General features: G+C 42.4%; 1 protein-coding gene across 10 annotated transcripts in view; it reads left to right on the top strand.

Annotated features, from left to right (window-relative positions):
- SORBS1 (sorbin and SH3 domain containing 1) overlaps window positions 1-13,435 on the top strand; it is a 167,705-nt gene that overhangs the window by 78,773 nt on the left and 75,497 nt on the right. For 8 of the 10 annotated variants that reach the window (XM_085230034.1, XM_085230027.1, XM_085230031.1 and 5 more), the window contains one exon: window positions 5,619-5,725. The exons of the other annotated variants lie outside the window; for them this stretch is intronic. The gene's annotated coding sequence lies outside the window, so the exon portion shown is untranslated. The remainder of the gene's footprint in view (window positions 1-5,618; window positions 5,726-13,435) is intronic. 10 annotated transcript variants of the gene reach the window in all.

The raw sequence follows: 13,435 nt of genomic DNA on the forward strand, positions 1-13,435 counted from the left end.
AATCTGCAGTTAAATATAGAAGTGCTGAAAGAGGTGAGGATGGGAGGGAATGATTCTAATCTCACGTAGGTTGGGGTCAGGAAAGAGTAATGTCTGTATCTAAATGGTATTACCCTGCAGTAAGTCATATGTCGCCTCTGTGGACCTGACAATGTTAGTTAATGGAAAATGGAGACAAAATGAGAATGTGCCCTAAGCTCTGGCATCACTGCAGTGTTGTTCTTTGTTTCCCCTCTTCATGATGCTGACACTCTTTCCCTTTCAAAGGAGAACCACTGGATTATGGAAATAAGCTGTTGTGCATTGCTGAGGACTAAACTTGAGAGTGAATCAGTGCTGATAGTGCCTTGGATGCAGGCACAGGAGTTTATTCTCTTGTTCTATCATGGTTTCCTGATCAATGAAAACTTCCGTGAAAATCAGTGTTAAGTCTGCTCCATTGATATCCCCTTTGTGTGCAGACATGTTCTTAAACTGTGCACTGGACTGAAAGCTGCCACTGATCATCTGCGACCTGCGTGCTTACCCTCTTGTTGGGAAGGCTGCATTATTGGATGCCTTACTGGTACATATTAGCTGCCTCTGAGCAATTTCTATCTGTGAAGCTCACCTGCTGGTTTACCCAACCAGAAAGACTGCCACACCTGAACAGGGAAGGGTCCTTTTGTGCTGGGCTGACACTGCTGACCAGAAACTGTGCTGACCACACTGTTGGGGAAGAGCTGAAGGTAGATGTTGCTGGCTTCCTTAGGCAGGCAAAAGCAAGCTGTCAGACATTGGACTCAACAAACCTGGATGAGGAATTACAGCAGCAGCCAAGAGGAGCTTCTTCTCAGAAGAGTTGAGCTCGTGTGTTATGTGCTGTGTTTTTTCAATGCAGTTGAATCCTGAGTAGCCTGTGTAAGGAATTTGTGTTTGGAGATCGCATACCATATAGGTCATGTTTGTTGAGCAGTGGGTGAGCAAAGCCAGTGGTTTATATAAACTCACTAAGATAAAAGATTAATCCGTTAGAGGAATTCAGTCTTATAATGGAGAAGAGCTAAGACAGCTTTTATAGAATGAGATCAAGCCGGGAATGCATTTGTTCCTCTCTTGTTGAATTCAGTGGTATACTTTTACAGGGTTTGGACTTGCATGCAGGCTCTCAGTAGTATCACTGATCTCTCTTCTCCTTGTCCCAAAGAAGTTTTTGTGAGTTGTTCAGAACATAGACACAGACTGAACACTGGCCATCTGTCCATAAGCAGTCCATGTACATCACATATAAATAGTTTGTTTGATAAAATCTATTAAACAATAAAAAAGTTAAGCCATCTGCAATGTTACTATTATCAATAACAGACTGATTCACAATATTGTAATTAATTGTAATGAAGCTCAGGTGTTTCCAGAATCTCATCGTTGCTGCTTTGGCTGAGGATGGTGGTGTTGTGTGTGATACTAAAATAGAATGGACAGGATGAAATGATTCAGATAAGACATTTTTAAAAGATTCATTGATAGCTTTTCTTATCTGAACAACTAGTCTTATGACTTCCAGGATTGAAGAATATTGCCATATCTGAGACCAAGGACAAGAAGCAGTTGCTCTTATTGAAGATATTGCTCTCATGTTCCCTACCTGCTCATGCTTCTTGCTGGATTTGCTCACAGCTTTCCCATTTGCACAGTGTGCTGAAATACTCTGATAGCCTCCAGCTGATAGGATGGTGACAGACAGTTTGCAATGGCAACACTCTCAGTCCCTCTAGATAAATATAGGTGTCTGCTTCCAGACTTAGAAGAAATACGGACTAGTGAAAAGAGCACTGTGCCAGGAGTGGAACCATGGTTTCTTCCTGGCCCTGATCCTGGTGATCCAAGGTCAAATCACTCCTCATCTATACGTGTTCCTCCTTCATTCATCTTTTCCATTTAGATTCCTTGAAAAATGGACTTCCCGTTTTCATGTGGACAGCGGCAAAATAATAATATTTTTACCTTTCTAATCTGAATAATTTAAAGTGGCTCTTTTTTTAAATGGCTGCAGAACTGACCTTCAGATCTGAGTATTGTTTAGTGTTTTTGCTTTTTCTTCCCAACCTTTTGCTTTTCCACACCAAAGCTGACCCCACACTGATGTATTTGATTATTGCCATTGTACTTGCTTTGATTTTGCAGCTCAGTGCACAAAGCACAGGGTCCTGTACAAACAACGTGATGAAGTCAAGCAGAGTCAGCTCCTTTCTCTTTTTACCTTGAAAACAATATGAAACTCCTGTGTTTCTTTTGCATGGCACCTCCAGTTCTAGAGCTGGAGGCTGTGTGGCTCTGCTGCAGTCCCATCATCTTCAGGTCGGAGCTCACTTAGACAGTTTTCCACTGCTGCCAATGGGGGCACAGGAGCTGTGCTGTCTGCTGGATCATTGGGTGTAATTGCACTGTGAAGCGTGCAAAATCAATGCACAAATTGCAGTGTACTGAGCAGGTGTCCATGCCTGCATTAGGCGTTGCCTGTGCTCTCAGGTGTACACATAGACTTGCCTTGCTGGATCATGCTTGGCCACTGTCTGTGAGAAAAAGTTTTTTCCTGTTTTCTGCCTCTCCTTTTTGCTTTTGGCAGTGTTGCTTTCTCCATGGGGATGTGGTTTGAGTGAACATGGCCTGTGTCCAGCCTTTTAAAGAAGTGCCAGGTTACTGGTTGTTGATATGAGAAAGGGAAAAGGAGCTGGGTAGCTTGTTTTAGTGCGCTACTGTGATGTTGTCAGGCATTGTATCGGCATTCAGAATGAAGAGAAACATCAGGAAACACTCAGCCTTAATAAACACCAGGAAAAATGTGGACCTTGTGATTTTTGTAATTCCCACTTTGTTCCTAATATTCCCTTCCCCTGGCACTCTAAAATGCTCCTTAATCAGATCTGGGTGCTTGGACAGACTGAGGTTGAGGCTTGATGCATCAAAGCAATGTAAACCACAGCTTGTCCTGTGCAACAATGCCTTATTGGATAGAGAATCTGAATTCTGGGAAGCTCGAGGAATGTTTACCATTGGTATTGGAATTTTATTTATTTTTATTTTTTATTTATAGTTTTTCCTCAGTTTGCTCAATTTCAACACTCACTCTGAACAGATGCTGTTAAGAAATAAGTGCTGGAGCAGGAGCACAGGTTATGTGCTCCCGTATGGTACTAATTGTGGCCAGCTGAGCACAGGCCTGGCAAGCTGCACAGTTGTTCAGGACATGCCCAGGTTCTTTCTGCACTACTTGGTGGAATGTCTTCCTGCAGAACATCTTATAATCATAGAAGCATTAAGGTTGAAAAAGACTGCTAGGATCATCTAGTCCAATTGTCATCCTACAAACTCCTTCAAGTGGACTTTTCTGTTACAGTGGAAATCAAGCTGTAACAGCAGATAAAACAAGAACACAGCTGAAAGCTAATAAAATTAGAATTTAAATGTTGAAAACCTTTTCAGCAATATTCTTCATCTCTGGCGCTCTCAGATTCCTTAGTTTTGCTGCCACTGGCAGGAAGGGGAGTTCTGTCACTAACAGTAGTGGGTGTAAAGTTTGTTAAAGCTGAATCCTTTTGTTACTCCTGCATTGCTTTTTACCAAAAGTAATTTCTTACGGTCTTTCAGGGATGTATTTCCAAGAGGAAAGGCTGAATGATTAGCTGTCTCTTCTGGATAGGAATACAGCCAGCCATGGTCTGCATCTGTTTTCCCACATCCTTCTGTGCTCCTTGGCCAGGGGCCAGATGAGAACCTTCTCTAGAGCAAGTTCTCCACCAGGGCTCCTTGCATCCATTTGTTCTATCCTTCCCCTTCCAGCCTAGTTGTTAGTCCTTGTGATGAGCAGCATGTTTTCTATTTTGAAGTGCTTTTGGTAGCTGTGGCTGTGGCCAGCTTCAGCCTTTTGCTTGAAGGTTGGGAGAGCAAACAAACCATGGGTAATGCCAACATGTCAGCTTCTTGTCCAGCTGCAAAACCAGGGCTTGACCTGCAACTGGAATCTTAACATCATCTTGACGCATGCTGCAGACAACCTGCTATAAAATTTGTCTTCCCATAACTGGCAAATGATCCTTTCAAGTGTACTGTCTAACATATGAGGCTATTTGTGTGCTTCCATCTATTCCTTTCTACCTGTTGGAGATGAGAAAACTACTAAACTGCACTAGACAGAAAACTGATTTTTTTCATCTCTCATATTCCAAGGACTATTTCAGTTCTATTAAAAATCTGTACTGGTTCATTTAAGCTCATTGTTCATGATATCAACGAGTCCTGAAAGAAAACTTGAGGCTTTAAAAAACAGAAAGGAACCTGCTATTACAGGTGGTCTGTGGGCATGTTCTGAGATGGCTCATAGGCAAGGTCTCTGATGTTGTCTGAGAGTTTTACCCCCTATCATCACCTTTCCGCTATGCCATGTTTACAACCACCTGTACTTCCTCAGCACATCCAACCTCTGAGACTCGGTGGCTGCCCCACTGGTGTTGTACTGGGCCCTTGGAGGTTCTGGACTGACATTGCTTGTCAGAAGAGGTGACCTCACCCCTCTCAGAGCCCGAATAAAGCACAGTTGGGGTTTGTTAGACATCCAGCATAGGTGTGTAACTTAACCCGCTGATCTCCTCAGGATCTTTCTGATGTTACTGCATACAGGCAAATGCCAGGAGGTCAGATTGCCCTCTAGAGAATCCTCTCTTCCACTCAGTGCAGAAGAAGCCTAGGGAAGCTATCTGACTAGTTCAGCCCATCAGATGACATCTAGTTAAGCCTGATAAATGACATGATTAAATTTGAGTGGTATCAATACTTACTTTATTCATTGACATGCAAAGATGGCTTGCTAAAGCCGGGATGCTGTTAGTGTTATTGAGTGAAACAGTAAAGCTGTACAGCCATCTATTGAATCAATGTCAAATATAACTGTTTAGATTTAATACTGGACTGGAGTTAAATAGTCACACTTAGTAACCATCAACACTCAGAGAATCTGTCCTCTGCACGTTCAGCCTCTGTGGCTGTCTAGCTGTGTATTCTAACCAAAGAATTTGTCCAAAGAGAAACTGATACATTTCTTAGGGGAACTCCTGGCGGTGGGGAGTTCCCATCATGTGATGGTTACTACTCTTAGCTCCCAGACTAGGCTTTGTATCAGGCAAGTCTATTCATGCGTTAGGGATAGCTGAATAAGATACGCATTCATTTATTTCTCTGTATTTTGCAAGCCAGTATTTTAAATTAAGCTGAAATCAGCAATGATTTACATTAGCAAACAGGCTGTAGGTTGGGAGGAGGCGTGAGTATTTGTGCTATTCAGCTGTCCTTGCTGCTTGGGGGGATCTCTAGCAGAAAGGCATGAAAAACGGATGTGCTTCAGCCTTCCCTGGAGACAACCCTAAGGATTGGCTCTTATGTAGGGGATGCTATGATGTGGATCTGCACAGCCTGCCATTTGTACTGACTCTGCTTCCCGCATGGTAAGCAAAGGGAATTAGTTCTTCTATATATAATAGTACTTTTGTGAATGACTTATGGCTTTGGGACAGATCTCTCTTAGATGTATTGGACAGCAGGACCAGTGGCACTAAAAGTGTTTTCTACCCATTTGCCTTTTGTAGGTATGTGCTGTGACAGAACAGTTGTATGTGAAGAAAAGCTGGAGTGGAAGTCACTGGCTGTGGATCTTGCACTTTTCAGCTGCGCCTGAAGAGTTCAGCTGACTGTGGTGAGCAACCTGTAGGAGGGGAAGGATCATGTCATGGGGAGACCTATATGAACGGTAGAAATATCTAGTGCTTGGAAAAGGATCAAGCTTCGAGTGCTACTTTGTGGTAACTCGTGGATGCATTTGATCCTTGCTGGGGCAAAAATATTTTAATTTTTTTTTTTTTATCTTTGGATATGTTCCTCATTTAGTGTCTGCATTTGTGATGTCCTTTGCTGTTTGTTTTGATGTTGATACCAGTAAGTACTTCGTGCCTTAGTCTATGTCAGGAACATATGGTACAAGTTAAATTTTGGAATTGCATTGAGGGTTAGGGCTTAGGGTAAGGTCCAGAGTTTAGCAATTGGCCTTGAATGGGTTATGAATCCAGATTTAGTAGCAATGCATGTGTGTAAGCTTTAGACTTGGTTGTGGCTACCAGACACTGAATTAGAGGATAGCTTTGGGTTATGGCAGTAGTGGGCTGGATTAATTGTTTCATCTGTAAGAGACCACTGGGCTAGGCTTAAGAGAATATCAAGATTCATGGTTTGGCTTTGTGTTGGTTTGGAGCAGACATAAGCTGTTAGGCTGGGATCAGACTATGAGGCAAATTATTGGAGTGATGACATAAGATGAAGTCCCCCAGGGGCTACTGGGTTAGATTTGGGGTTATTACTGACAGGACAGCTACAAATACTGGTGAAGCTGATCTTGCTTTTCATAAAAGAGATGGTTTGATACTATTTTCTCTAAGATTATGTGCAGGATTGGATGAGACTTGACAGTGCTGAAATATGGTTTTGAATTTTTTATTTGCTCAAGTCTAAAGCAACTCAGTCTTCAAAAGCTCTGTATTAAAGTAGAAGTTATAGATGCTGTTAAGGCTGAGGCTCACATGTCAAGCATGAGACCACTGGTCTCATTCCCCTTAGTTATTTCCCCTTAGTTATTCTGATTTGGATCCTGTTTGTGGTCAGAAAGGCAAAGGTCAAAGTAGCAGTTTCAGAAGACTGAATCTCTGGTATCCAAGAAGTGGCAAATACAATTCTTTGAGACTGTTTTTCTTTTTCTTTTTCTTTTTTCCTTTTCTAAAAAGACTAAGAGCATCAGAGGGCAGTCTCTTCTGTCTCTCTCCTTCTCTTTTTGTCTATATGGGTGCTATACGCATCTCAAATTTCAGCTCTGTATGACATCTCAGTTCTTTCCCACATAACACTGTACCTGATGCTTGTCTCCTTGCTATAGATGCATGCAGACCGACACTGAGTCTTAAGTGTTGCCCATATCTCTTTCCTTCAGTGATGCAGAGCCTGTCCAGTTACTGGGGAGGAAAGGAGTTTGCATAAGTCTCTACTGAACATGCAGAGGCTGTTGTCAGCCTGGCTGTGCTATTTCTTTTAAGACCTAGTGCTCTCTAGCACTTTTCAATAGCCCAAGCTATTGAAAAGAAAGCTAGAAAACCTTTTAGAATGTATCAAACTGAGTTTTCTGTAATTTTCCTCTTACTGCTTCAAAGCAAAATTGCAGCACCCTGCTGTTGAACTGACACAATTACTTGCAACAAGAATATATGTTATTCTTCTAGAGCTGAGCTATTTTACACCAAATCTGAATTTGACCCTGTCCTTTGGCTGCCAAAGGGCTATCTCCCCTTAATGTTTTTGCTTTAAGAGATGGGAACTCTGTACTGAATTTTCCTCCAGGTGGAAATATGCAGTATGCTGTCAGGCATTTGTCTGAAAAAAAGCATCTCTAAGAAGCCTGGATTGTCACAGATATCCCGGGGAGCCACAGAGCTTCCCTCTTGCTCAATCCTATGGTCATTAAGTGATATTTAATGCATGGCACACCTGTGCTTCAATGAGCACAGCAGCATTCAGTACCAAGACTTGGTTAGTCCACATAGAGATTTGGAGGAGAATGGTTTACTCTAACTTCAGTTCCTGGTTATGTGGAGCTTTTAATAGCTTTTTTTGTTATCTTTTTATGTGAGAGAAAATACTTGCTTTTTTGTAGTCTGAGTTTTCCTTTTGCCAGAAGTTCATGGGAATGAAGAGAAGCACTTGTACACCATGCTATGTTGCATTTGTTTTTTAGGATCTAATTAGGAGACCATGTTATTTTTTAACTGCTATGTACTATACAGATCAAGTGTTCATTTGGGACCTTTAGCTTAGACATCTGGCTGAGACACAATTGCAGCCCTGACAAGTTGGACCAAAGGCAGAGAGAGGAAAAAGTACATATATAAATGATGTGAATAGTTTGTGAGGGTGTTGGATGCTACTGGGTGAGAGATCTCTACTTCAGCACAGCTGTATGAAAATATTTATCTAGCCAGGGCAACAGGAAGCAAAGTAAGTCTAAGAGAACGGTGAGGAAATCCTGACCATATCTTTTGCTTTCTTAGATGGAGGACCTAGGTATGGAAAATGCTACTGAGTCCAAGGCTGTCTAGTTGATCCATTCGTTTCTCTCTAAAAGGAGAGAAATTATCCATACTGCATGCAGAGAAGTGCTGTAGAGATTGCTAAAGATTCCTGTGCTCATTAGCAGCTCTGTTTCCCAGGACTTGTGGGTCAGTAGTTGCTGCCTTCCCAGTTCTTCAATTCGTTGCTTCAAGTGAAAGCTGAAGGTTACCCAGATGGGCTGCTGTATGGTGCATCTAGTCCTTTCACTGCTTTGCCTGGAGACAGAGCAGGGTGTCTCCTAGAGGAAGGTGTTGTACAAGACATTGTTTTGGCTCCAGCTGGTCACACTACCTGTCCATTGTGGACTATAAAATAGGTTGAAATAGTGTAGTACTGCACCATAAGCCAGAACAGTGAGAATGAGTTTGTAGAAAGCAGGAAAACAGTTTTATTTTTTTCTGTTGAACTTTTGGAAACAGATGGAGAGTTGATGAGGCAGAGATGCTGGAAGGGACAGTGTGTTTCAAATTTTTTCCTTAATTTCTTCCCAATCTGTTCATAGATTCATAGCTCTTGCTTATTTGCTACAGGGTGGTTAGTGTAAGACATTAAAACTTCAGTGTCCCCAGGTCTCCAGAGATAGGTGTTCACTAGAGCCTGTTGAACTATTGTTTTTCAGCTAAGAGACTTTTGACATACAGGATTGTGGGAGCAGGTCATGGCCTAATGGACAAGATCTTTTCTTACTTCATTCTAAGTTATCACAGTGAAGGGTCTAAACTTCCTGGAGAAAGACGACAACTCAAGAGTGTCTTGACAGAGTCCTGTACTGACACTAGCAGGCCAGTCCTGCCTTTCTAAATAACCAATGGCTGTTTTTGTTGGTTTTTATTTTTTTTAATTTAATTTATTCAGAAGCCAAGAAGAATCAGAGCCCAGCAGTGCACCCACCAGCAGTCATTATCATTCCTTAGTCATCCAGTTACTGTTTCTCTCTCTGACAAGAGATATTGGTGGTGGTGGAGAGGATGTGAGGAAAGATTGGCTTTTCTTCTAGTCTCCTTGGAGATGTTTAAGCAAATTTCCTTGCATTGTACATATATTCGGGTGTTGCCTGTAGAGGACATGTGTAACTTCAGTGATGCCTTCAAATCATTGTGGAAGCCAGAGCTGGGAGAGGAATGGGTGAGATGGGATTGTTAAACCCTTCTTCACTCCCAAAGGCAATGACTTGCTGTGAGATCTTATTACCTTCTCATTAGTTTTCATAGTTACAAATGTATCTGGTTAATAATCCCAGACAGCTGGCTGAGTTAGTCAAATCCACATTTCTCCTCTGCCTGGTGTTTCGAGTCTGGATATTTATTAATTGCATATACAGTAAGTGCTGTGAGCAGGACTGCTGGGACTTTATTTCTGTGAATTCACAAACTTCTCTGCTGGAAAACACGTTACCTCCTGGCTTGGCTTATAGCTTGTTCCTGGAGGACAGAGGACCAGAGAGCAGTCTGATTTGATATTAGATCCTTTTAGTATTTAAAAGGGAGATATAGGAAAGAGGGGAACAGACTCTTTAGGACGATCTGTGATGGTAGAACAGGGGGAAATGGTTTCAGGCTTAAAGGGGGTAGATTTAGGTTGGATGTAAGGAAAAAGTCTTTTATAGTGAGGGTGATGAGACACTGGAACAGGTTGCCCAGAGATGTGGTGGAAGCTTCATACCTGGAGTCATTGAAGACCAGGCTGGACCACACTGTGAGTAACCTGATCAAGCTGCAGGTGTCCGTTCACTGCAGGGGATTTGGGCTAGATGGCCATTAAAGGTCCCTTCTAACTCTAAGGATTCTGTGATTCTATATTGGCTTGTCTTTAGCAAGGCTGCAGAGAGGTGCACTGCAGGAAAATACTGAGATGAATAGACAGCACAGTCCAAATTTTCTTTGTGGCTGCTTCTCCTAATTCTCTTCTTTACTGCTCTCTTATCTCTTCTTAAGCCATTGTTGTTGGAATAGCTAGTAAGCTCAACTGCTTGCCCAGAGACTGACAAATATTTAGTATTCTGAGCATCTAAAAAAAGTGATTTATCAAAAAACAGCTTATTTGCATGATTTTCTCCTGATTGTACCTTAAGGTTAATTCAAGCCTCCACAGCACAAAAGTTGGTAACTGTTGATAACAGTTGGTAAAACACTGGTAAACAGCTAATGCCATTACAAAGCTTTTAATATTGATTAGGTTGTATTCAGCTACTTTCACAGCCAGGAGTGCCTTTCACTGAATTACAGACTGATTGGATCACTAAGGATCAGATATTGGTAAGCTAAGCTTGTTTTAAGAATTGTCATCAGTTGTTTTCTGTATTAGTGGAGCATGTATGTTTCCTTGACTGCATGGTGTAACTACCATTAGTTTCCTTAGGATTTAGATAAGCATGACAGTCCTAAGTTTTTCCTCCTGCAGTATTATTTAGCAGGCCCTTAATTTTACAAAATTTCCTGGACCATAGACAGCAAGTGTTCAAGGTAGGGCAAGGCTATACTTTTTGTTATGCGTGAGAGTGTAGATGGGCTAACGGCTCAAGTCTGAGAGTTTAGATGAGTTAGCAGTTCCATGAGTTAGCAGCTGGGGGGAACTGCTGCTTGGGAGGCTGCTGAACAGCTGATCGCTCCCAGCCTCTGTCAGCGTGAGGCGTTGCTTTCCAGCTCCTGCTCACTTCTTAGTTCAGTGGAAACCTATGTCTCTGGCTGAAGTCTCTGAAGATGTTGACCTCAGATCCTGATCAGTTATAACCCTACCAGGTAGTACTTTTGTTTTTTTTTTTTTTAAATGATGGATCAACAGTCTACGGTGTTTTTCTTCTTTCCAGAAGAAACAGTGGGAGAGTTCCTCAATTCAATAAGGAAGCCAAATCATGTATTTGCTTTTCTCAGGTGTTTAAGAAAGATTTCTAGCTGTTTGTCTTGTAGCCTACACTTCTCTCTTTCTCTCTCCCCACTTAACAGGCTGTCTGCTTGTTACAAGGGTCTCTTGATAGTCCTTAATTAGCTGTATGGATTTGCTCCTACTATGAGATTACGTGCTTATCCAGAGTTGTTAAAAGGCTTGTATGCATCTTTAAATAGAGTCTTCCTCAGTCTTGGTGACAGTCTGAGCCCTTTCACGCCACAGGGATCAGTGTGACTGCTTCCTGAGTCCTTGTGCAGTTGCACTGCGCTGCCTGGCAAGTAGCAGGGGCCAGCTGCAGTGCTGCACTCTGCAGAGACACTGGTTCCCGTGGCTCTCAGCTGGGGAGGACTGCGCTGTGGGGTTCATGCTCAGGTCTGAAACATCCCAGAGGGTCAGGGTGTTGGAGGTTTGTGGCAAGCTAGGGCTCATCTCTGAGCAGAAGTGTGCGATGGAAGTATCCCAACCAGAACTGGGGTGGCTGTTTTGTAACAAAGCAGACGCTCCAGCCCAGCAGGACCAGGATCCTGGGTTAGTGAGTTTTCTCAATCATGGTGTTGGGTGTAACTCTAGCAACAACATGTTATTTTGGCTGAGTTTTGTTTTGTGAGTCAAGCTCCAGTACTCAGAGGAAACTGAGGTAAAAACACAAGCATGATGCAAGCGCACTTGCCAAGTTCCTCATTTTGCAGAAACGTCATAGCTTTACTTAGTATCTCCCAGATCTTCCAGAAGAACCTTATTTTTTAGACTGCATTTCACTGCCCTGTAGTATATTGGGGCGGCATAAAACAACTTGTGTGGCTATGTGATATTTATCAAAACAAGCAAACACCCCTATTGATTGTGCAGCATGATTTGTGGAGTAGCTTATAGAGTAGCCCACTCCCTGCTGTGAGAGTCTGTGTATGAATTTGACAGCAGAACAGATATGATGAGGGTAGGTTCTCCAAGGGCTAGAGCAGTGGTCTAGAATGTCCTAGAGCTGGGATCTGTCTCTGCTATGCCAAATGCTTCCTTTGTTGTGCAGATTGTTTTGGATCCTTCCCTATTTTGCCTCTGCATACGTGCTATTCTCTTGTTCATTAGCTGATATTTTTGTAGTATGGTTTCAGCCCAAAAAACTGTGTGATCAGACTCCAGAGCAGACTTGAGAAGGAGATAAGGAGGATATCTTTGGGTGGTGAGAGAGGTCTCCTGTTTTGTATTGTTGTCTAAACTAGTGTGCTTCAAGTAATTGAAGGTGATGATTGTACAGTTTATATTGGACAATGTTGTGTGGGATTTTTTTTGGTTTCTTTATTTTTTCTTGGCTTTCCTGATTTGCTGTTTTATTAGGAGTTTTGTACACCTGACTTTTCAGGGGCTAGAAACTGAATCCCAACCTGAATTTTGTGAGTAGCCTCTGATACCTACTGAGGTAGAAGAATCCAAAACTCCAAATCTGAGTTCTCTGCAGAATTAGTCTTTAATTGTGGGCATAGGAATCCTTTGTTTAGTGTAATCAGATACTGCAAAGTACATGTTTAGGAATGGGGACTGGTCTTCTTGAAGCAGAATTTTCCAGCTACTTCTGGCCTCTTTAGTCAGTGTGCCAAGTCAGAATTGTGCCTTTACTGGCCAAGAGTTAAACACTTGATTTGATGAGAGGTAAATATTGGGGTACTGAATGTATATTGGGCAGGAAATAAAACAGGGGGGCATGCTGCAAATTGGAATTTCACAGTGCATTGGTGTGTATTTACATGTGTAGCATTTGGAGTCCTTTGTTCTATTCTTTGCTAATGTTTTATGGAGAGTATGACATTAGCGTAAGTGTTGACCCACATAGTAACCTTCGCTCTGTGCCCTTCTGCAATCAGCAGCTCTGGACACCTGTGTTGCTTTCTGGGCCTCACTCGCTAGGAGATGCTTGCCTTGCAATAATTTTCAGTACATTTTTTCAGTCCCCTGGTTTGACAGCAGATCAGTGCCCGTACGTGCATATTTGAGGCATCACAATCCAGAATCAGGCTGCAGGCAGACCATACCCCTTGCCATCCTGAATGTACCACTTCCACCACAGTGCAAGGCTATGGAGTGGTGGAAGTGCTCAGCTGTGGGACACTGTAGTATGCCTTGTGACTTAAAACATCCCTTCATGCGAGCTATGAAACCCATGGCATGGGCATCATATAACATCTAGTAATCATTAAAGTGGATTGTTTCCCTGTGTGACACACGAGGATTTATGTGAGGAATCTCAGCTGCCAAGTGCAGAAACTTTAGCTGTGACCATTCAGCTCCTACCCATTGAAATAGGATCTACCATGTCTACTGCTAATGAAAGCATTCCTCCCTTGATAGGCAGATACCCTCCAGTTATGAAAAAGAA

The sequence above is a fragment of the Meleagris gallopavo genome, chromosome 8, assembly GCF_905368555.1.
Source record: "Meleagris gallopavo chromosome 8, MGAL_WU_HG_1.1, whole genome shotgun sequence".
Classification (NCBI taxonomy): domain Eukaryota; kingdom Metazoa; phylum Chordata; class Aves; order Galliformes; family Phasianidae; genus Meleagris; species Meleagris gallopavo.